This window comes from Taudactylus pleione, unplaced genomic scaffold (genome assembly GCF_031769625.1).
Source record: "Taudactylus pleione unplaced genomic scaffold, aTauple2 ptg001049l, whole genome shotgun sequence".
NCBI lineage: Eukaryota > Metazoa > Chordata > Amphibia > Anura > Myobatrachidae > Taudactylus > Taudactylus pleione.
In genome coordinates this window covers 441,172-462,676 of record NW_028285450.1, presented here as the reverse complement: position 1 = coordinate 462,676, position 21,505 = coordinate 441,172, and positions in this window count along the sequence as shown.

Sequence of the window (21,505 nt, the reverse complement as noted above, 5' to 3'; positions counted from 1 at the left end):
GCAATGGGCACATATGGCTTGACAACTGTTGTCCGGATTGGGATGGAAATAATTCCACACGTGAGAAGTAGATTTATTTGTCTTTTGTCCCGGCATGAGAACAATGGGCTTTGGCTTTTTCAAACCATGGGCAACAGCTGTTGCCTTACTTACACAAAGGACATCCTCGGTATCAACATCCTCATCACCAACATCTTCATCATCAACATCCTCATCATCCTTAGCACCTTCAAATACCAAAATATCCTCCTCTTCCATGTGCAATTCCACAGAAGCATCCTCAATGACTACGTGTGGAAGATGTTGGCTGCCTTTCCCCACATTTACAGAGGGCACACAAATGTTGGAACTTGGAGGATTCTCCAGTACACTAGTATTTAGGTTGGGCTCACACATGGCAACCGCGGACACACTTGCACTCTCCTCAGAGATTTGTGATTTTGATTTCTCAGGGCACACAGTTGGTTTTCCCGGAGCTGTCTTAACAACTTTCACATTTTTAATTGGACCACCACCACTACTACTACTACATACAGAAGGGCTATCAGCAGTCTTCATAAAGAAAGGCCAAGGCCTTATCCTTTCCTTGCCACTTCATGTAGTGAATGGCATATTGCCAATTTTTGTTTATCTAAAGGCAAATATCCTTTCAATTTTTTTTCTTAACTTCAGTAAAACTTGCTTTACCATATCGATGGTGTGACTTAAGCCATGGGGCATGGGCCTTCATAGAGGACGAGGAAGTGCACTGCTGGTGACCACTACAACATGTGGTTCTTGGCCTTGCTCTCCTGTCATGTGACAGCCCTCCATATTTTCTGCAGTCTTGAAGCAGTGTCACAATCACCAATAGTGTAGCCAAGGTGCGGTTACAAAATTCACACACGTGCAGTCGTGCGCACACACAAAAATATTAGAAAAAAAAGACAAATGATTTTTATTTTTTGTCAGCTCCAGAAGAACTTGTGCCCAGTGCACTGATTGATCATGACTGGAATCAGGCAGCACAAGGTTGCAACGTGCATTGCTGGCTGGCTCTTGTGCGCTACTGCAGTTAAGCCTAACACACAGAAGAAAAAAATATAAGACACATTTATTGTTTTTTTTTTGGAGCATGACTGTAGTCGGGCAGCACAAGGTTGTTGCAACGTGCGTTGCTGGCTGGCTCTTGTGCGCTACTGCAGTTAAGCCTAACACCCACGAGCACACACAGAATAAAAAAATATAAGACACTTGTATTGTTTTTTTTTTGGAGCACGACTGTAGTCGGGCAACACAAGGTAGTTGCAATGTGCGTTGCTGGCTGGCTCTTGTGCGCTACTGCGGTTAAGCCTAAAACACAAGCACACACAGAAGAAAAAAATATAAGACACTATTATTGGGGTTTTTGGAGCACAACAGTAGTCGGGCAGCAGAAGGTTGTTGCAATGTGCGTTGCTGGCTGGCTCTTGTGTGCTACTGCGGTTAAGCCTAAAACACAAGCACACACAGAAGAAAAAAATATAAGACACTATTATTGGGGTTTTTGGAGCACAACAGTAGTCGGGCAGCAGAAGGTTGTTGCAATGTGCATTGCTGGCTGGCTCTTGTGTGCTACTGCTGTTAAGCCTAACACCCACAAGCACACACAGAAGAAAAAAATATAAGACACTCTTATTGGGGTTTTTTTGGAGCACGACAGTAGTCGGGCAGCACAAGGTTGTTGCAACGTGCATTGCTGGCTGGCTCTTGTGCGCTATTGCGGTTAAGCCTAACACACAAGCACACACAGAAGAAAAAAATATAAGACTTTTATTGGGGTTTTTGGAGCACAACAGTAGTCAGGCAGCACAAGGTTGTTGCAACTTGTGTTGCTCACTGGATATTGTATGCTACTGCGGTTAAGCCTAACACACAAGCACACACAGAAGAAAAAAATATAAGACACTTTTATTGGGGTTTTTGGAGCACGACAGTAGTCGGGCAGCACAAGGTTGTTGCAACTTGTGTTGCTCACTGGATATTGTATGCTACTGCGGTTAAGCCTAACATGCACGTACATTACAGTAATAATAGGAGTATTTTGGATAAACTTATTGGATGTGTCAAAACACATGGATGTAATAAGTCATAGATACTCAGTTTACCCATAAAAAGAAGGAAATGTACCCTGCATGATAATTTCTGTTCTCAATTTATAATGAATAATATTTTCGACATTTTTTCTTGATAGAATCATATCTATTATATTTATGTGGTTTATGTATGTTTTTGTCATATGTCTGTATGTTCAATTTAAGTCCCTCTCATACTGGGCTTATCCTTTAATTTACCCTTAAGGAACTACAATTTTAGATTGAATAATAAAAGTTATATTTTAATATAGACTAATTGATACAAGAGTGCCCCACAAAAAGAGCCTTCTTCTTTCCTTTCTTTCTGTTCAGATTACACTTTGGCTCCTGGGAGCACAACTAACTGAAATATTATGTGAGAGACACTATATCTCGTATGACTACTCATATTTTGGTCTATCTATACTAATATCTAATATTTACTCTGTGCGGAGTAAAAAAAACCCTTTTTCCCTCAGAGATGATGTTGTTGTCAACAGTGATAGTGAGCTTGGTTGGAGTGGAGACTATTAGGGGGAAAAATTATGAGTTTGGTTTTGTCCATGTTGAGCTTCAGAGAGTGCTTGGAAATCCAGGAAGAGATGGCGGAGAGGCAGCTGGATACCTGAGAGAGGACAGAAGGGGAGAGTTCAGGAGAGGAGAGGCATAGTTGTGTGTCATTGGCATACAGGTGGTATTGGAGGCCGAAGGAGCTATGAGTTCTCCTAGTATAGAGGTTTACAGGGGAAAGAGCAGCAGGCCCAGGACAGAACCCTGCAGGACACCAATGGGAAGGGTGGATAGGGGTGAGGTGGAGCCAGAGGTAGACACAGAGAAGGAGCATTTTTGAGGTAAGAGGTGAACCAGGCATGGATGGTGTAGAGATGCCAGTGGTCTGAAGGGTGCGGAGGAGGAGAGTATGATCCACGGTGTCGAAGGCTGCAGAGAGGTCCAGGAGGATGAGCAGAGAGAAGTGGCTCCTGGATTTGGCTGCAAGCAGGTCATTGGTGACTTTGGCCAGGGCTGTTTCAGTGGAGTGAAGTGGGCAAAATCCAGATTGAAGAGGATTAAGGATGGAGTTGTCAGTGATGCGGCTGTAGACAAGCCACTCAAGTAGTATGGAGGCAAAAGGGAGAAGAGGAATGGGGTGGTAATTGGCGGGTGAGGACGGGTCGAGATTGGGTTTTTTGAGAATAGATGTGACAAGAGCATGTTTGAATGATGAGGGAAAGATGCCGGTGGAGAGAGGTAAGTTGAAAAGGTGAGCAAGGTGGGAGCAGGCAGTGGTGGAGAGGGAGCGTAAAAGGTGAGAAGGGAGAGGGTCAAGGGGGCAGGTGGAGGGGGGAGAGGACAAGATGAGGGAGTGGACCTCATCGCCAATGGTGGGGCTGAAGGAGCACAAGATGGTGTGGCCAGGAAGTACAGATGGTGGGGTAGGTGGGGTTGCAGCAAAGAGATTGAAGGACATACTGTGATGAATTGCCTCAAGTTTGGTAGAGAAGAAGGAGGCAAAGTCAATTGCAGTGAGGGAGGATGGTAGGGGTGGAGGGCTGGGACAAAGGAGAGTGTTGAAAGTACCAAAGAGGCAGCGGGGATTGGAGGACTGAGAGGAGATGAGTGACAGGAAGAAGGATTGCTTGGCAAGGGAGAGGGCTGAGCTGTAGGAAGTGAGGACAAACTTGAAGTGAAAGAAGTCCGCCAGAGAGCGAGATTCTTCCAGAGGTGCTCAGCTGTGCGATAGCACTTTTGGAGAAACTGGATCAGTTTGGAGTGCCAGAGTTGGGGTTTGGACTGACGGTGGGGGACAACATAGTCAAGTGCAGAAGTGAGGGTGATGTTGTAGAAGGAGGCTGCCTGGTTAGGACAGGCCATGGTTGATAGAGGAGAGAGGAGAGTATCAAGTGATGAAGACAGGACAGCAGGGTCGAGAGTCTCAAAATTGCATCTGGTGATGGTGGCTTTGGGTGAGAGGAGGAGTGGAGGAGTTGAGAGAGTGAAGGAGAGCAGATGGTGGTCAGAAAGGGGGAAGGGAGAGTTGGAGAAGTCAGAGAGAGCACACAGATGGGTGAATACAAGGTCAAGGGAGTGGCCGAGACAGTGGGTAGAGGTGGAGGTCCATTGAAAAAGTCCAAAGGAGGAGGAGAGGGCAAGAAGATTGGTGGATGTAGGATTTGTGATGGCAATAGGGATGTTAAAGTCACCAAGGATTATAGAGGGAAGGTCAGCAGAGAGGAATTGGGGAAGCTAGGCAGCAAAGTTGTCAAGGAATTGGGTGGGGGAGCCTGGGGGATGGAAGATGACTGCAACATGGAGATGAATGGGGTAGAAAAGACGGATAGAGTATACCTCAAAGGTGGAGAAAGAAAGGGAGGGTTTAGGTGGGATAATGCAAAAGATGCAGTTGGGGCATAAGAGGATGCCCACTCCACTGCCTTGGTGGTTGTCAGGTCTGACAGAGTGGGTGAAGGCAAGGCCCCCATAGGAGAGCGCAACAGGAGAGTCAGTGTCATAGGAGGAGAGCCAGGTTTTGGTGATGGCGAGAATATTTTGACAGTGGGAAATAAAGAGGTTGTGGATAGCAAGCAGTTTATTGCAGACGGATCTGGTGTTCCAGAGAGCACAGGAGAATGGGAGGGAGGGGACAGGGGATATGTGGATGAGATTGTCTGGATTGTGGGTGAGGGTGTGTGGGCTAGTTCTAAGGAGGTGTAAGCAGGTGGATATGGTTGGTATGGGGCAGGGGCGAGGAGGCTTGGTGGCTGACTCAGGGTGGAGGGAGAGCGAAGGATGACAAGAGAGCAAGTAGGAGGTTGGCAGCACAGTAGAGGATGCAGTTAATTAGAGGGGAGGCAGACAACTAGGAAGTGTGATATGGTGGTGAAGTAGTGGAAGAGAGTAGGTAATTAGTGTTGGTGGAGTAAAAGTCAAATGAAGAGTAGGAAATAATACACTGGTAAGAAGTTGATTTAGACAGGGCAATCATGTGTATATAAAGCAAATTACATTGTTTGGGATGTGCATTCAGAGGTTTCTCAAAAACTGAAATTCCAATGCAAGAAGCTGTAGCTGAGAAAGGTTTTGCAGTGTCCAAACCAGGGAGATCAGTGTACAGTGAGCATGTTATGCAGACTGCAGGAGTTAGTTTTGATAATTTTGTCAACTCACTGTGTAGCTTGAGTGTAGTCCATCTGTGTTAGTGCTGGCTTGCAGTGTGTTTTCCATCTGTTTAACGCAGGTCTAACGCTAATATTGATTGTAAATGTTCAATACACTTTAGAACTGAACACTTCAGATACTGGACACCCTAACAGCCTAACAGCATAACAGCCTACACTGAACTAAGAAATATAAGGCTACAACCATGTGTGCAAACAGCCCTCCACCAACAGCAGAAGGTGCTAATCAAATCTGTGCATAGTGGAGGTCAGTATACCATTCTAATTCCCTTTAATATAAAAACATAGTACAATTTTAAAACAACTTACAGCAACTAATATCAATTTATCTATGCAATGTAAAAGCTGCCATGCTATAAAACATAGAATTGATGCATCTGGTTGGAGTAGTTACCTATGGGTATTTGTATATACATAGCCTAACCAAGATGTAGATGGCTCAGGCAATGTGTATATTAGTCATTGTTCTATTTAGTCATTGCCTCAAGTGTGCCAGTTACACATTGGGGTCTACATCCCAGTTACCAGTTAAACCATCTCCTGTGTCCAGCTCTCTATTTCCTAAGAACCATCTCCTGGCTGCAGTGGCTTCCAACATCTGATTTAGGACCTGATTCAGACCTGCTCGCAAGATGCGATAGCTCGCTGGCAAAAATGGGCTGGATATGTAAATTAAGCACTTGCACTGCATCGCGTAAGGACGCCCACTGTGTGTTAGCGAGCTACGGCAAAGTGCGCTCGCAAGTGTCTGAAGACGCCCCCTTGCCACTCGCAACACACATCATCTTCAGAAAATGTATGATTAACCGGGACCATCGTGAACCATTGGAGCTGCTCACAGCCCTTGGGGTTGCCTTTACCCGCCGCAAGCACTGCAATAAGTGTGGGCTGAAATACATGCAGGTGACGTGTACAATGATGCTACTTTGCTAATTACGCATGCCCTTTAAACTGTATTTTGGCGTTCGCAACACCACTCCCCGTTCACATGCACCTTCCCCTGTTACCACCCACAAATGGCACTATCTGTCACTCAAAGCAGCAGCCTGATAGTGGCTTACAAGCTACCAAAATCAGATCACAATGAATGGCTTATGCGCACACACTGCGGATTATACACATGTGCAGATGGGCCAAAATTGCTCACAGCGAGCGATCGCGCCTTAGCAAGCAGGTCTGAATCAGGTCCTTAGTTTCTAGCATCCTACACTTACAAAATGCATCAGCATCTGACTTTACATCAGTGTCCTGTGCTTACAAATTCCATCTACATCTGACTCAGCTTCCAGTGTCCTGTATTGTAGTGCATACTGACTCTAACACCAGCTACCTGCATATTAATGCATTTGGTTTTAAAGGATTAGCTGTGGTCATGTGTCCACACTTCTAAATGTCATCTTGATTTTTTTCTGATTGAATAGCAGTTACTCACCTGTACTGGGATGTTAAAAAAAAGTTACACGTTGCCAAGAAAATGCCAATGTACCGACAAGCAACTTACACTAATTATAAATATATGTAAATAAGTTTTACTGGTCAAAATAAAGATCACATGACTATGACAGCCCTTGTGTGGGTGTGTTGCCTTCAGCAGCAATATTTAACATACACAAACAGGCTTCTCTAAAAAGCATACCAGTGTAAATCTGTTTGACAAACTCAGGGATGTCATAGCAAAATGGCTTACCCCACTATAACACTCTCCTCAGGATTTCTCATTTCTCAAAATGGAACTAACATTGCACGAGCATTACAACTTGGTGAATTCTAATACACCATGTTTTGTGCACACAGTAAACTTGGTGGTTCAGAATTTTTTTTAAATGTACAGCTCTGTGCAAGAGAAGCTGGCTATGGCCCGTAAAATTTCTGGGCATTTCCGGCATTCAGCAACTGCATGTAGAGGATTGCAGAAGCTGCAACAACAGTTTAATTTGCTATGCCATCAACTAAAGCAAGAGCTGGCAAACAGGTGGAATTCCATTCTTTATATGTTTGAGTGACTGGAAGAATAGCAAAAAGCCATCCAAAAATACACATCAAGCCATGAGATAGGGAGAAGGAAGTCATGTAACCTTACTGAAGCACACTGAGGAATATTCTCAGTTTTATGCAAGCTACTGAAACCATTTGAAATTGTAACCAATGTAGTCAGTTTAGACACTGGAAGCCTGAGTCAGGTTACAGCCTTAATTATATGACTTGAAAAGCAGCTAGAGAAGCTGAAGGAGGAGATGAAATGCAGCAATTCAGCTAAGTATGTTGGTCTTGTAGATCAAATTCCTTTTTCGACTCTCTAGGACCAAAAGGTTTGCAACATCTTGCAATTGAATCAGTACATTTTAGCAACCATTCTTGATCCTAAGTGTTACATACTGGGATAATTTAGCTCACTAGAGGGGTCAGTCATGCAGTGTCTATGTACATATCAAGGGGCCGAAAGCAGCTTTTCATGTTTAAATGAAAAAAATAGTGATTTACTGTCAGCATTCAGGAACAAAATAACTAAAACCTAGCCCCCATTCAGGGCACTACCTAACTGCTTGAACCCTGACTAGCAGGGCAGCTAGTCTGCAAACATAATTCAGTTTTAGGGATTTTGTGGTCCTCCCTGTCACCTGCAGGTCTAGACACAGCTTGCTGGCCTACACAGCTCCAAGGCCCACTAGCCTGGCTTGTCTGCTTCAACTTCCCAAGACGCAGTCAGAGATTTTGTGGTCTTCCCTGTCACCTGCAGGTCTGGACACAGCCTCCACACCTTCACAGCTCCAAGGCCCACTGCCCTGACTGGTCTTCCTCAGTCCTCCTTGGACTGATTCCAGTTGGAAGGCATTAGGTAAGGTCACACCTCCTTTTTGTTCCCTGTGTAGGCGGATCCCTCCAGTCTCACACAGGAGCCATGGCTCACTACTGCCACCTAGCTTAATATTGCCACACATCCCACTCCTCAGTTCACAACCCCTGGGTTGAGCAATTTGGGATGAGGCATTTTTATGGTGAAGTCCATTTTTCTTACAAACCTTCAGCCGACTCTAATGGCTACTGTCAGAGGACATATTGGCTACTGTCAGAGGACATACTGGCACTGACACTATCAGATTCTGCAATCTCTTGTCCACATAACATACTAGAATGTTTATTCCATTGATCCACAAACTTCATCTCATGGGTTTGATGGCTATTGGTCACTTCAATAATTTTCCTATCTCTTGGATCTTCTTGGGCATTCACTTTTTGGTCATTGAAAATATGGTGAACAACTTCAACATGTTCCATCTGCACAGGTTCAGATTCAACCTCCACAGAGGTCTTTAATCTCAGCTTCTGTTTACCTGGTTTACTTGTTTCATGCCTTGTAGTGTGGGACAATTCCACTTCCTCACAGACAAATTCAGCTGGATTGCAAGTTCCATCCTGGTTGAATAAAGACACTGTTTCACATACAGGAGTATTACTCTTCACATGACTGGCAATATTAACATTTGTGTAGGCTTTGTTTTCCACTTCAAAATTGTTTGACCTGGTCACATTCACAACACTCTGATCCTATGTGACACCATAGGTTCAACCTTGGGAGTCATCAATATCTCTGTAGGCTTCTGTATGTATTGCACCTTTTCCTCAAGGGATAAACAACCATCATCTGTATTTGTCAGCTCCACAGCACAACATTGGACATGGCTTTATTAGTTGGAACTGGAACCGCTTTGGAGGACTTCACTCCTTCAGACATAATGGGAAGCTTAATGTCCCTGCAATGTATTGCATCGACTTTTGCAACACAGTCCTTTAAGGAGTTTCCAAACTTTGATACTGCGGTACCGTCTCATAAACAGGGACATTTAATGAGAACATCTCCATTGTCCCACTGCTGCTCACAGATATTATCCTTTTGGAACATTATACTTTGTTCAAGCAATTCACTGTTTATTTGCTGTTCATTATACAAGTCCATTCATGTACTCTTCAAATTCCTTTGCATTTGTAGCATATTTTTCATGCAAGCCTTCTCACAATCCACCTGTAGTAACTGCTGCTTGAGTTTTTGTATTTCTGTCCCACTAAGTTCAGTGAAAACATCGGACCACATTTTGGGTCCAGTACCCAATTTTACAGTGTTAGCCAAATTCTTTTCCTCCTCTTTTCCCATTTCCACAAGGTGCTTTTTCTGAGTTGCAGAGAGCTGCGCCTCCAGCTGGGTTATTTTTCCCATGGTGCTTTCCAACTTGTTCTTAGACTGTAGCAGATTTATCTCCATATCTTCAAATTCACTCACTCTCAACTTCTGTACAGCTATTTCAGATTCATATCTTCAAATTCACTGTTTCAAATTTTGTACAGCTGTTTGCCACTTTTCTTTTTTACTGAAGCTCTTGTTCTTTGGCACTCATTTCCACCTGAAGATTGGGCAACTGGTTCTGTGTACTTAACAGACATGTTTCAAGGCTCTAATTCTCTCCTTGTAATTTTTTAACAACAACATCTGCATGGTTAAGTTCTTTCTTCAAAGCTCTGACATGTTCAGCTGCTTTACCCTTCTTCCAGAAGTAAATTTCTTTCAGCCAGATACTCTGAATTTGCTCTGGCTATAGCCAAGTTGGATTGGTGTCTGTATCTGCTCCTTAAAACTTGTTTTAAGGCACACAACCTCCATGTTTTTTGCCTCATGATGTTGCTCCTACTGAGTGAGAGTCTGCAGCATATACATTTTTCTTGTGTGGACACAATTACAGTCTTTTCTTTTTAACACCAGAGCTAAATCTGACATTTTTGCTTGCATGCGCTCTGCATCACTCTGATGTCCCTTTATACATTCTTTTAAATCTTCCACTTCCATCTGAAGTTCCAAACACCATTGACGCAGTTCAACAATGTCTTGCTCTTGTTTTGCCAAAAGCATTTCATTATCATGCTCTTTTCCTAACAACACTTCATTTTTTGTGAAAGGCAAATAATTTGTATATTTTGTAACACATGTTAATGCTTTAGAATCCTCAAGGCGTTCAGACATACTGTAACTACCAATTTGAGGCCTGTCTCTTTAAGAGCTTTAATTTCCAACTGTCTTTTATCTTCCAATTGTTTAAAGGACATGTTTAAAGATGATAATTCACTCTGTAACTTCTCAACAATTTCCTCATGCATCAATTTCTCTTCAACAGACATTTCCTTTAAATCACTTAGCTGTGCATAGTAATATGACAGTCCTCCATGGATAACTGTTTTCATATGGTCAAATTCTTGCATGCTGACATAGTCTTCCCTTGGCAGTCCCAGCACCATACACTGACCACACACACTGCCATTTTTACTCTGCTTTGACATTTTAAATATCTCTTTCTATTTAACAGAATTTGCAAATGGTTATCCCATAAGAGTTTATATAATTTTATATAATCTTCAGTCAGACTGTACACTCCAGTCTTGGTTTTGTGACTCTCCACCTTGAATCTTTGCAAGCATACCTTCATAGCTTCCATATCTAATTACATCCCCTTTCACAGTCCACACATAACCTCACAAATTGTCTTTCTTTCACATCCTCCTGACATTTGGCTGACATTCCTGTGTGACTGGATCATGTAGCCCACCTAGAAACTCTGCATTCTGGATGGACCAAAATGCAATACATAGCACCTATCCTTGCATTCTCCACAATATGTGATATACTGGGGTAATTTAGCTTGGTAAATGGCACTTCATATGCTTCAGTGCCTGGAAGAACAGCAAAAAGCCATCCAAAAATACACATCAAGCCATGAGATAGGTAACATGACCTCCTTCTCCCTAACTGCGGAGCACTAGAGAATACTCTCAGTTTTATGCAAGCTACTGAAACCATTTGAAATTGTAACCAATGTAGTGAATTCAGTCACTGGAAGCCTCAGTCAGGTTATAGCCTTGATTATATGACTTAAAAGGCAGCTACAGAAGCTGAAGGAGGAGATGAAATGCAGCAATTCAGCTAAGTAGTTTGACTTGTAGATCAAGTACCTTTTTCTATTCTCCAGGACCAAAGGGTTTGCAACATCTTGCAACTGGATCAGTACATTTTAGCAACTATTCTTGATTCTAGGTGTTATATACAGGGGTAGTTTAGCTCAGTAGAGGGGTCAGTAGAGCAGTATCTATGTGCATAATAAGGGTCAGCATGCAGCTTTTCTTGTTTAAATGAAATAAATGGTGGTTTACTGTCAACATTCAGGAACAAAATAACTAAAACCTAGCCCCCATTCAGGGCACTACCTCACTGCTGGAACCCTGACTAACAGTGCAGCTAGTCTGCAGATGTAATACAGTCTCAGAGATTCTGTGGTCCTTCCTGTCACTTGCAGGTCTGCATTCAGCTTCCAGGCCAGCACAGCTCAGAGGCCCACTAGCCTGGCTTGGCTGCCCCAACCTCACAAACCATAGTCAGATATTTTGTGGTCCTTCCTGTCACCTGTAGGTCTAGATATAGCCTATTGGTCTGCACAGCTCCAAGGCCCACTGGCCTGGCTTGGCTGCCACAACTTAAAAAACACAGTCAGATATTTTGCGGTCCTCCTTATTACCTGCAGGCCTGGATATGGTCTCTAGGCCTTCACAGCTCTAAGGCCCACAGGCCTGACTAGTTTGCTTCAGTCCTCCTTAGACTGATTCCACTCAGGACGCATTAGGTGTGGTCACATTTCCTTTTTGTTCCCTGCATGGGCAGATCCCTCCAGCTTCACTCAGAATCCATGGCTCACTATCGCGACCTAGCCTAGTATTGGCATAATAGGTTTTAGTCCTATGTAATGTCTTACTTTCAAAGTGATCTTAATAAATGCAAAAAGTTCCTTGTGAGCAAGTTGGCAGCTAAAGTGGCATATGACACAAAAATGTCTACTGCTTAAGCTTTTCCTGCAAATGCTGATGCCAGGAAAAGAGTAATCTTTTCCAATAGACCCACTGGTGATGATGATGAGTCAATACAGTAAGCACCAACAGAATGGTGGAGGATTACTATATTGACAATGTACAAATTAGCATCAGAGTCCATTTGAATACTGGGAAGAAAAAAAGGTAATTTTTAACCCCTTATACAAACTAGTTATGGTGTATTTAAGCTGCCAATCCTCCAGTTTGTAAGAGTATTTGGCACAATTGGGAATCTTGTGAATGATTGGCATAAAACGCTGTTTCCAAAAAATGTGGAAAAGCTCAAAATGAACAAATTTTATGAGGAAGACCTTTGCCGTCAATTACAAGAAACAGAGACTTCTATAATGATTCAGTTCCTGTTACTGAAGTACCTGGTTTATTAAACTGTAGTTGTTCTTTTCAATATATAACATACGGGTGGGAGTGCCCAAGGACAATTCCATCGTTCACCACTTTCATTATGGGCTTTGCCAAGATTGTGTGTTTTGCCAGGAAGTGTATATTATTATTACTGTACTTTACTGTGGGTTTTGGCCCTGAATCAAAATTATATTAATTATATTAAATATTATATAAATACAAAGGAAATTTCTGACTGCATGAAGACAAGGTCACAAGTCTCCATGCAATTTTCAACACTATGCTCAAATATGAATAGTGATGGCAACAGTATAAATACGTGTACAATGTTATGGAGATTAAAGAAATCAGCGGATTATCTCACTCAAACATAAATTTTGGAAATACTAATAGGCACACTCTGGTAATGAGTATCTTTTATATTTCCTCAAATTGACTATGATAAGTACAGATCATTCGAATTGCTCTTTTCAACTTTTCCTCCTTTAGAAGATGAGTATCAGCACCAACTTCTCAACTCTCTTCTAGAGATTATGGCAGCAGCATACATTCTGGATAGCCACTTGTCACAGGCATTGATGTTCTGTATCTTGGTTCTTGTATCTGTATGATTTCATTTGATTCGGCCTGTGACTTGCTGGTTGAAGAAGCTTGTTATTAACTTAATAATTATCAATTTTTATGTTCTACAATTATCAATTTCTATTGGCGTGAGGCTTGTTATTTAGTAGTATATTATGTTTTGAATTGTATTAGGCTTTTACTTTTAGTCTGTTTAGTTCTTGATGAATGAAAACATTCTATAGAGCTGTATAATTTTTTAAACTGACATCCTGTCTGCAATGGCTATGCCACTATGTTTCATGTTTCATAGATGTGCTTTATTCTTTTAAATTGTCATGTCTTTGTGCTGCTGCTTTGTTGCTTAGTTTAGCCAGCCAGCTCGCTACAGCCTTTGGCCAATATTGGTGAAAACAATGTTGTGAGCTGTGAGGTGGTTGGTAATGACTGAAAATTAATGTTATTGATATTAATAATACTGTAGGAGCTCAAACAGGTCCATTAAGTTTTTAGAAATCCAGATCCAAACCAAAACACTTGAGAGTGATTTTACCAAAGCATGACGATAATTTAGACCCAAAACCAAAAGACGGGGGTTTGCGCACTTCTCTATAACCTCCCCTTTTGCAGCTACTGTACAAAACATTGTGGCTCAATTTGAGAAGCAATGCAGCTACAGTAGAATCCTCTCTAAGAAAAATGATTGACTGAAGTTCTGTTAATATGCTTAAATTCTGACAGCAAAGTGATTTGGTAAATTATTTGGGATTTGAAAGCTACTACAAAAACAAGAACGCACAGAGCTATTGCTGTTTGTTCACTTATAAACATTGTGCTTGAAAGTCATAGTGCTTGAAAGTATTAGATATTAGGACATTGCATATTTCCTAGTAGATTTAACTGTTGTCAGTATACTATTATTCATATGAGTGCTATTTTAGATTGCACTTATCCACACAAAAATGAAATCCAAAGTAAACAAATCAACTGCAAATGTTTAAAGAATGAAAACAAAGTGAAATCTGCCTTTTTAGTTTATTTTTATGTTGAACACATTTGTCTTTGATTTATGATGTTCGTCACATATTATATTATACATGTGTAAAAAAACCTGCTTGTAATAAAAACTATAGAGTCACTCCTATGGAAAATGATCTGTGTCATGTAATACCTTGTGTTGATGTACAGTTTATTACCACGACTTTGCAAACGTTTGTGGTAGTGAATTTGTTTTACCCTATCCTGTTCAATGATTTGAAATATTTACATAAACCAAATGCTTTATTTATAAAATGACAAGTAGAGATTTGTTTACTAGTGATACATGCAGAAATGATCCTTTAACTGGATCATTGATCATAGGCCCTCATTCAGAGCCGCACGTTAACAACAGTACGCTCGTTGCGTTCCGATGTTGACTAACCGCGCATGCGTCGGTGTTACACTGCGCATGTGCGTACGGCAGATTGCGAGCTTTTTTTCTCTCGTTCCTAAAATAGCGTACAGGAAGTGACATGTCAAATGTGATTGACAGAACAGGGCGTTTTTGGGTGTTGACGGGGGTGGAGATGAAAAAACGCAGGCGTGGCGAGGCGTTTTTGGGGCGTACATACATTAGCAGATGCGAACGTCAAATGTGTTCGGACCGTCTCATACGTCACTGAAACATCCGCTTTCCCTTCAAAATGCTCGCACAGCTTAGGGTCAGGATTACTCGACCACATTGGCGATGGCCTTCTCCTCCGTCCCGGGACTCCACGATGGTGCAGCGATTAATCGCGGCTGGTCAGTAAAGTAATTAGTGTTGGATTGAAATCCGGCTTGGTATGTGTTACACAATCAATTAGCGTACATTTTTGGGGTTTTATTTTGGCCACAATTTGTTGGTTATGGCCTATTGTAACAATAATGTCATCATCTTTTAATTAGCTCCCCTTTTTTTTGGTTTACTGTGGAATTTGCATCGCTATGTGATTTTTGAAACGTTCCTTAAAGAGGCCTTTTTTTTTTTTTAAGAGGGTCAGTTTTTGCCTTTAGGGCCAGGATTAAATGTAACCCATTTGTACAATAATGTCACAATACAATGTCAGTGTTTTGTTTTTAATTTATTGTTTAAACACAAACAAATTGGCCTAATATTTTTTGGCCTTTTTTTGTGGCAAAGATATTTGATCCAAAAAAAAAAAAACCATAACTACTAACATAAGCGTAAATACAAAATTTAAAAACATTTCACAAGAAAGGAGAGGGAAGTTTTGACCAGAAAGGAATATGAGCCAAGCACAGAAGGAGTGTGGGAAAAGTCGCCATTGCTGTCACCGTTTTCTCGCCCGTTTGGCTGGGTGAGGGTGGGCGCCAGACCGGGTCCGGGATGCCATCGGGCTGGCCTGTCCAGAGGCAGATGTTGTGGCCTCTGGACTAGGCACAGGGCTAGGCACATTTGGAGGATTGGCTGATGTTGTGCCAGAGGTGGAGGATCCGGATGTTCCGGCAGGAAGGGAGGTCGGCTCCACCATGTGCTGGCGAACGAGCTGCTCCAGGGCATCGGCGATGCGGATGTTGGCCCTGGTATTTTCCGCCAGGGCCTGAGCAATGGTCACGTTGGCCGCAGCATTTTGCTCCAGGGCCTCAGCCACCCGTATCAGACTGGCGTCCATCCTCTGCAGAATCTCCGTATGGCAATCCGATTTAAAATTGAGTTCTGTGAGGAGGCCCACTGCCTGCGAGGGGGCACGCCCTGGACTGGCTTCTGCAGGGTCCTCAGCCGGATGTACTGGTTCCTCCCCTGCAGAGCCAGCAGAAATTCTGCGGCCAAGGCTCCCCTCTGGAGCAGACTCATCCGCCTCTGTCTCTGTTAGGAAATTGGAGAAAAGACTCACATTAGAATCTACATATTGGCACAATAGCATTTCAGAGTTGGTGACATCACAAGACTTACCTTGGCCAACATGAGGAGCCGCAAAGTCTGGCATGTCCGTATCCATGTTGGACACGCCAAACACCTCCACAGCCTGCACACACCCCTGTGCCATCTCTTCTAAGTCTGTCAACTCCAATGACACAGGGGTGGGACCCCCACCTGTCCCCCTTGCATGCCTAGCCCTGTCGGCAAGTTTTTGTTTGAGACGATATTTGAAGTCTGCCCATCTGTGGAATGAATTTGGAACCATTATCCTTTTTTTTACAATGGGGTTTGTTTATAGGATGGGAAAGTGTTTACTTACCGCCGTTTGACATCCCGGGCTAGACGGACATAATCACCCACCCTATTGACAGCAACGGCGACCTCCTCCCACATTCTCCACTTCTGGCTTTGGCTCATATTCCTGGCTGCCTGGGGCAGGATGTCAACGCACTTCTGGATCAAAACCTCCATCTCCTTGCTTGTGAAATGTGGCTGCCTTTTTTTTTTGGCAGCTTTGGCGGGTTGACTGGGGCCAGCAGTCTCTTCCATGTCATCCTCCTCACCTATTTGGGTAAATATGCAGATTTAGCCACTTCACAACTTGCACAATATTATGTTTTAAAAGAATCATTGACACAAAATGCATGAAGGCCTTACCGCCGGAATTTTGACCATTGTTTCCCTGGTTTGAAGCCATGTCTCTGCTTCCAGCATGAAATCATCCAGAAATTCTATGTGATTTTGTGACGTATTTATACATGCGTCCTTAGTTTGCGGCCGCATCATTGATTGTGCGTCCCTATGATTCATCCGTAATTTGTGCGGGAAAATAAACACTATTTATGGCTTGGTGTGTGTGGAGTCGAGGTGGGGTTGTTGGAGTGTTGTCGGTTAAGTTGTTTGAATTTGGTTGTTTGCGGTTGGAGGATTTGGCAGAGTTGGTTTTTTGTTTGTTTTTGCTACATTTCTTTTGTTTTTCCGTTCGCATTTTTTTCATTTTTTCCACATCCTTTCCTGATTTGGTAAGTTTTGTGCAGTCAAATTTGTGGCCAATTGGTGTATTCTTCTGTTTTGTGGTTAGTTAATTTTTTTAACACTCATTTCATCTTTTTTAGTTTTTTTTGGTTTTCGGACCCAAAGAAGTTTTTTTGGGAAATCTTATATATTCGATTTGGGTAAGTCCATTTTTTGTCTTGCATTTGCGAATTAATTACCGCATTTTTGACTGTTGGTGTAGTGACTTGCATTTGCGAATTAATTACCGCATTTTTGACTGTTGGTGTAGTGACTTGCATTTGCGAATTAATTACCGCATTTTTGACTGTTGGTGTAGTGACTTGCATTTGCGAATTAATTACCGCATTTTTGACTGTTGGTGTAGTGACTTGCATTTGCGAATTAATTACCGCATTTTTGACGGCTTATTCATCATGTAAACCAGTTTTGCTTTTCCCTTTTCCATTATTTGGGTCCATTTGAACCCTATTTGACGTACGGTGTGCAATGTCGTTTTCATCGATGGCCAAATGTGTGTTTCCGCTATTTTCTGTGTTGGCTTGCAACAATTTGAATTAAAAAAAAACACCCTCTAAATTTTTGAAGTCTCATTGTTGGCTTTTTTACAGTTTATACGTATCATGACAATACCCCGGCATGTAAGCAGCTATGGATGGTATCAGAAAGCTAAGTTGTTTTTTTTTACTTTTGGGGTGGGTCAAAAGCCTTACATTGTAAACTTTGAATTTCAGGTAGATCTGGGGCGAATTGTTCTGGCCCTGCTCCCGGAAGACGACCAACCTCAAACTCGTCCCAGGCGTAGGCATCGTAGGCATGCAAGGCCCCAGATATTTCGAACACGTGTCACCCTTTTTGGAATGCCCGATGATGAGGTTTTAAGACGCTACCGTCTACCTCCCAAAATCATCATAGACACTCTCTCATTAATAGAAAGTGATCTTGAGCGGCAAATTGACAGTCCAACAGCAATACCACCACTGACGCAATTTATGGCGGTGTTACATTTCTGTGCCTCAGGATCGTTTCAAACAACGGTGGGAATAGTGGCGGGCATCTCCCAATCCTCCTTTTCCAGGATCCTGAGGGCAGTGATGGAGGCACTTTTCAAGCACCTCCATCATTTTATTAAAATGCCTTTGGATATGGGTGCCCTTAGTGTGGCCAAGGCCAATTTTTACCAAATAGCTGGCTTCCCACACATCATAGGGGTTGTGGATGGTACTCACATACCACTTCAGCCTCCAGCACGGCTGGAGGCAATATTTAGAAACAGGAAACACTATCACTCCCTGAATGTAATGGTGGTATGTGATGCCTCCCTCCAGATCCTGTCCCTGAATGCTAAATTACCCGGAAGTGCTCATGACTCCTTCGTCATCCGGCAATCAGGGATATGGCAGAAATTAACCAACCTACAAGCTGGTGATGCGTGGCTTCTGGGTAAGTGGAGACCTTTAGTACATAACAATGTTAAGCTTGATACACAGTGTTCCTGATGTTGTCTATTTTTGTTCACAGGAGACAGTGGATACCCTTGCATGTCCTGGCTGCTCACTCCTTATTTGGCTCCCACACCAGGGCCACAAAGTGCATATAATTCCGCACTTACAGCCACCAGGCAAGTGGTGGAGCACTGTATCGGCCTTTTAAAAGGCCGATTCAGATGCCTCCACCGCTCTGGTGGCGAGCTCATGTATGTGCCGGATATGGTGTCGAAAATTGTGGTCCTGTGTGGGATATTTCACAACATTGCCATAAGGAGTGGTGTCCCAATGCAGCCAGAGGATGCCTTACCTGAGGATGGCCCCCCCGAGGTTGGTCGCAGGTCAGTATGTGGGGGGGCCATACGCGATGATGTGGTGGCCAGATTTTTTAGGTAAGTTTGAACAAAACTCCAGTGTTTATACCTAATGTGTTTGTGTTTTTTGGCGAACATCTAATTTATTTTTATTTTTCTCACCATCTTCTGTTTGTTCACATAATCTTTGGCACTCCAACGCTCACTACTTCCTGCTACCCTTACCAAACCTGGATCTGGTCCTTTTGGGCATATATTCTGGAACCCATATCGCAACGCCATGTTTGTGGAATCATGTTGGCATGGTCCTTCGTCAACCAGTTCTTGATTTTGTGTTTTTATTTAATTATTTCTTGGTATGTGTTGTATTTGAATTTATCACTGTGTATTTTTTTTGGGAGTGACCACTTTGTTTTCTCTGTTATGTTGTGAATAAATGTTTGAAGAGTGAAATGGTCTTCCTTTTTTGGGACGTTAACAGCAAGTGTAACCAGGTTAACACAAGTTACATTTGACTAAGGGGTAAACCAGTACTGACGCCAGTTGAGCAAAACTGAAATATGTTTTCAGCTTCCCAATCCACACCAAAAGGAAGCCTGGCCCAACCTTGGGATTTGTAAGATTGGCCTAAGCAGCTTGCGCACCAAGTAGGAACCTGGAAAATGTAGAAATCTGTAATTGACACTACACCCAAAAAGGGAAATGACATTGTTACTGTTATGTGTTTCTGGTGTCTGTTTGACATACAAAGACAAAACACAATCTAACTTTTAAAAAAGGGAAATCCTTGCAGGAACAGTCTACTTATGTCAGGCTAAACTATCTTGGTTTTGGTTTTTAAAAATGAGCCACAACGTATATTTGTCTTAATAAATTTAATTGGAAAATAGAAACAAAATAAAAAAACTAATGCCGAAGGAGGCCAGACAGCCGGTCGAGGGCCACCAGAATGCCGATGACATGTTGGCGCATCTGCCCCACAACATCCGCCACCTCTTGCCGACGCCTCTGTTCCTCTGTGGGTGAGAAAAGTGTGTGGGTTAGTACAACAATAGGGAATCCACAGAAAAATTTAAAAAAAGAACCAAATCACTCCTAAACCCAAAAACAAAAATAAAAAGGGTGGGCTGGCAAAAATACAAGGCCTAGGTACAAATTCCCACAGGTATGATATGTGTATGTTTAAATCACCAGGAAGAGGTAAAGGCAAACCTTCACAATCAACAAAAGTCAAGCCACAAAAACACGAAGAAAGGCACGACACATGATTACATACAAACAGTTTGTGCTTTAAAAAAAAAAAAAAAAAAACATACCGGGAGACAAATCGGGAGCTCCAGCCAAACCTCCATGATCCTCCTCGGAGGATCCGTCATTCCCCAAAGAATGGGGCGGAGTTATGCTGGACTCCGGGGAGGGGGTAATTGGAAGAGGGGTGGGTGGAGGAGAGGGGGAAGTGGGACGGAGGGGAAGGAGGCCCGACATTTCCGGGAGAGGGTCTGGGAAGGATGGGGAGGAGTGGGGAATAGGGGAAAGATTTGGGGTGGAGTGTTGGCTGGGGGTTGGGGAGAGTGGGCGGGAACGCCATCTGGACGGACGGTGACGGCGGAGTCTTGGCTGTCCCCCTAAAATATGTCAAAGAAATTGCGTTTAGTTTATGGACAAATCCGGGCAACCAAACTAAAAAAATAAAAATAAAAAAAAAATAGCAGTAGAATTAAAAAATCAGAAATAGAGGGGAAACATGCAGACGCAGATATGAGTACAAATAATAAATAGAACAGACAGGAAAACATGCAGACGCAGATATGAGTACAAATAATAAATAGAACAGACAGGAAAACATGCAGACGCAGATATGAGTACAAATAATAAATAGAACAGACAGGAAAACATGCAGACGCAGATATGAGTACAAATAATAAATAGAACAGACAGGAAAACATGCACACGCAGATATGAGTACAAATAATAAATAGAACAGACAGGAAAACATGCACACGCAGATATGAGTACAAATAATAAATAGAACAGACAGGAAAACATGCACACGCAGATATGAGTACAAATAATAAATAGAACAGACAGGAAAACATGCACACGCAGATATGAGTACAAATAATAAATAGAACAGACAGGAAAACATGCACACGCAGATATGAGTACAAATAATAAATAGAACAGACAGGAAAACATGCACACGCAGTTTGCCCCACAAACACAAACATTAAAACCACAATACATAACACTTACTTGCCAGGATCTGCATGCGAAAGCATGCCAGCAAGCGGGGCGTTCGCCGTTGCAGGTCGGACCACCTGCGCTCCAGCTGCCCGATGTTGCGGCGTGAGCCGAAGGACCGCAGGCGGGACCGTACCTCCGCATACGCGGAGCGCTTCTGCCGGTTGGTCATGGGTTGAGGCTGGCTGGTGATCCGGCGATCCATGACCTCCGTAAGCACCAGCAGCTCATGCCTGGTGAATGCGGAGGCTCTCATGATGGCAATGGTGTTTTTCTTAAAAATCATTTTTGATAAAGTGTGTAAAAATTTTCTGATTGGCTAATGTATTTTGGAAATTAACAGGAGCAATTTTATTGGTTAGTGTATGAGTCATGTGTTCGACAGGGCCAGAAATCTCTGGAGAGTTAGGATAGGCTTGATGCAGTGACATGCGTAAGCAAATTTAAA